The following is a 3,851-nucleotide window of genomic DNA, read 5'->3' as shown; positions in this document are numbered from 1 at the left end:
GCTCCAGCAGTGGCCTATGCAGTACCAGACAGTATCACAGCCACTGCTCCAGACAGTGCCACTGTCAATACCTCAGCCACTGCTCCAGACAGTGCCACTGTCGGTACCACAGCATCAGCCAGTGCAGCCAGCAACAGCTCCCAAGCAACAAGAACATGAGCAACAGCAACAACAGGAGCAACAGCAACAACAGCAACAACAGGATCAACACCAACAACAGGACCAACAGCCAGAACAGGACCAAAAGCAACAACAGCAAGAGTAGCAAAAATTGGTGCCGACTTGAAAAAATGTGTTGAAAGCTATACATTGCCAAAACAACAGCAAATAACTAATATCGAATAAAAAAACATTAATTTACAATTAATAATTTTATGTACTTTACCTTTTTCCAACAACAATATCGTCTATATTTATTAAGATATTAGTATTTATCCATACATCAAATGAAAGCTTGATCGGCTATAAATAGAAAAGATATTGAATATAAATATATATAACTTTGAAGGTCTATAACTTCATAACTATACATTTCTTGGCAAAAATACATATATCATAAATCATAGAATTAAAAGGTCTATAAGTGGTAAAATTTTTGTCAAAATTGGAGAGTTATGTTCCGAATATAATGCTAAAAGCATCGAAATACTGTAAAAAGCACTAAGTTAGCACCACTTACTAAATGTAAACATAAATGCTACATTTTGTGCAACTCTGTAAAAAAGTTTGTTTAAAAGTTTGTTTTGTTCACGCATATAAAAAATATTTATAAATTTGAATCTGTTTGTAATTTAATTTGATGTTTTTAAAAATAAAACTAATTTCGTGTAGTATTATTATTGGTTTTAAAACTTAAACGAATTTAACAGCATAAATTTAGTCTTTAATCACACAATTTCACTTTAATCACAAATTTGACATTAACAAAATGAAAACAAAGTTTGACATTTACAAAATGTAAACAAAGTTTGACATTAATTCTACACCACGGCGAAAAATGAACATAGTAGCAAAAAACGATCAGCTGTTCTGATAACACTACCTTATAATTAATATATCTTGATGGTGAATTTTCACAAAAAGTTAAAATAAAAAAGTGTAGCCAAATTTCTTCTAAGCTTAAGTTATTTTATATAAATGCAATTTTCCATAAAATATAAAACTAATAAACTAGGCTTAGAATTGTAAGTAAAATAAATTATACGAAAAAGTTAATAGAAATCATGTAGTTATAAACTTTATCTTAATCCCATAATTTTTGTAGAAGTCGTTTTTTTTGTATGACCAATTGGACAATATTTATTATTTATTTGGATTGTAAAACAATGAACATCGAAATTATTTGACTTAAAAGTCTAAAGTTTGTAATTCGACTTTGTCCAAAACACGTTGAAATATTGTTACATACAACCTAACAATAATGATGCCAAATTCACAAACAGACGTGGTCGTGGCCGGTCTGGAGCGGTACGAGGAGGTTGGGTAAGTTTAGTGAAAAACGATTTTATTTTACTAATCATTTTAAATAAAACATATTTGATTTACCTTATTCTTAATTTTGGCAACCATCTGGCCCCAGCCAGATTATAAAGCCAATTATAGTCTGAAACTAACACCATACACACCAACACCATACCAACCAATGCAGTAGTCTTCAACAGCATATCATCCAACGCAGTACACACAATACACTTAACTTACATTGTACGCAACAACACCATAAAATGCTCCACCGCCATATCAAGCAACAACAGTACACTCAACGAACTCGGTTGTACAGCCTGGGGTGCAACACCCAACAGCTGCACTAGCGGCTTCGCCGAAAGCAACAGCATATGAGACCTCGTCCACACTAGGAAACTTCTTTTCAGAAACTTTTTCTTAAATCTTTTTTGAAGTTTCCTTAATGTCCACACATAGAAACATTTGTCTCAGAAATTACATATTAATTGCATTAATTTGTTGTTGTACGAATGAGAAGAATACCAAAACAAACTAGTTCCCGAGTACATGAAACTCCGTACCGCGAGAGAGATAAATGGTATTCTTTATCTTTCACTCTCACGCAAAATCAAAAGTTTCCCAAGAAATGTTTCCTAGTGTGAACCGGCAGTGAGCAAACACACCCAGTAAGAGCAGCACATCCATGTGTTCTGCAGTACAACCTGGTGCACAGGACCCAACAGCCAGGTATTTCACAACAGCTTTACCAGGACCAACAGCTAGATGAAAAAAATGAAAAATTTTTTGGAATAAAAACGTTTTCATTTTTTCGTCAGATTTCTGATTATGTCAAAGATTGTTTCATCAAGACAGCCGATAGAAAGCTCCCCGGGAAAACATTTTTTAAGAGAATTTTGTTTTTTGTTCATAAATAAAATTAGAAAAACAGATAAAAAGTAAATTTATGTTTTCCAATTAAAAATATAGATTGTGTAAAGTGGTAAAAAATATTAAAATACAAATTTTTGTGCATTTGTTGTTGAATTTTATTATTTTTATCAGAATTTGCACGTCAATAAATTTTTTTGCATATTAAGAATTCCGGTTAATTTCGTTAGGGTTTTCAAAGAAATATTAGAAAAAAACCCATTGAGTGGTCTTTTAAAATATTTAACTGCCAAAGGGAGGCGACTTGTATCCATGGAAAACCATTGGACTCCTGGTGTATCTTCTCCAAAATGCATATACGAACTAGGAGGAACACTATGTTTAAATTTAGACCTCTAAACAGACCTTAGGTTGATTGGAACCAATGTAAAGTGAACTGTCGTGTAGTGCAGGAAAAATACCTAATTTAGAAATTTTAAAATAAAGGTGGTTATCATACGCTAAGGTCAACAACAGCAATATTTTTCAGCTAATACATACACTTATAAATATTTAGAACCCAAATCAAGAAAAACTATCCAGATCCTAATACGCCTACTGTATCTTATTCATGCAATAAAGCATTTAAAATCAGGACTTTAGCATGTAATAGTTTTATAGTGGTATATGGTAATGTCCCCCATACTAGGATTGATTTGAATAAGAATCAATTTTCTACAATTCTAAATAAAATTTTCATAGTACTACCCAGTATAATTTGGTTTCCGTAGTGTAGTTTTTGTTTATCAATACAAAATGACCAAAAACGCAAGAGTTGCCATTTTTTATAATTCTTAAGTTATTGTTCTAAATATTTTTTATTAGTTATGTAAATATTTATATAAAAAAAATTATGAAAAAATAGTAAAATACTTTAAAATACATATTTTTGTTACTATTAACTGTATGATTTAGTTCTTCTTATAGTCATTTATTTTTTATTAGAGACTAGCTTATAACCCGCTACCTTGTAAGCGAGGTGTTATATAGGCATTGTAAAATTGGGCTAACCTTTCTATTTCTTAATGTTGTACTATCTATAATTTAGAAAATTCAAAGAGTACCTTTTGAAGAACCATAAAGTTTCAAAAAGTCCCCTTCTATAGGGTCTCAATTAACCCGGAACATACATGCTTAATTTCATGTTTCTGGGTCTAATATTATAGAAATTTTGAAAGTACGTTTTGAAAAACGAAAAAGTTTCCTTTTATGGGTTCTCACTTTATCCGGGTCAGACATACTTAGTTTCATGTTTCTAGGTTCAATATTATAAAAATTTCGAAAAGTACCTTTTGAAGAACGAAAAAGTACCAAAAAGTCCCCTATTATGGGTTCTTACTTAATCCTGCCATACATGCTTACACCCAATTTACACGATGATTTTTTTCATGTTTGCCAAGACGTCTGTTTTCATGTTTGTCGGTGATTGGTGGTGAGCGGGGAAGAGGAGAATAGGGGGTAAGAAAACAAACATGATTAGG

The sequence above is a fragment of the Lucilia cuprina genome, chromosome 3, assembly GCF_022045245.1.
Source record: "Lucilia cuprina isolate Lc7/37 chromosome 3, ASM2204524v1, whole genome shotgun sequence".
NCBI lineage: Eukaryota > Metazoa > Arthropoda > Insecta > Diptera > Calliphoridae > Lucilia > Lucilia cuprina.
This window is presented reverse-complemented; position numbering follows the sequence as displayed.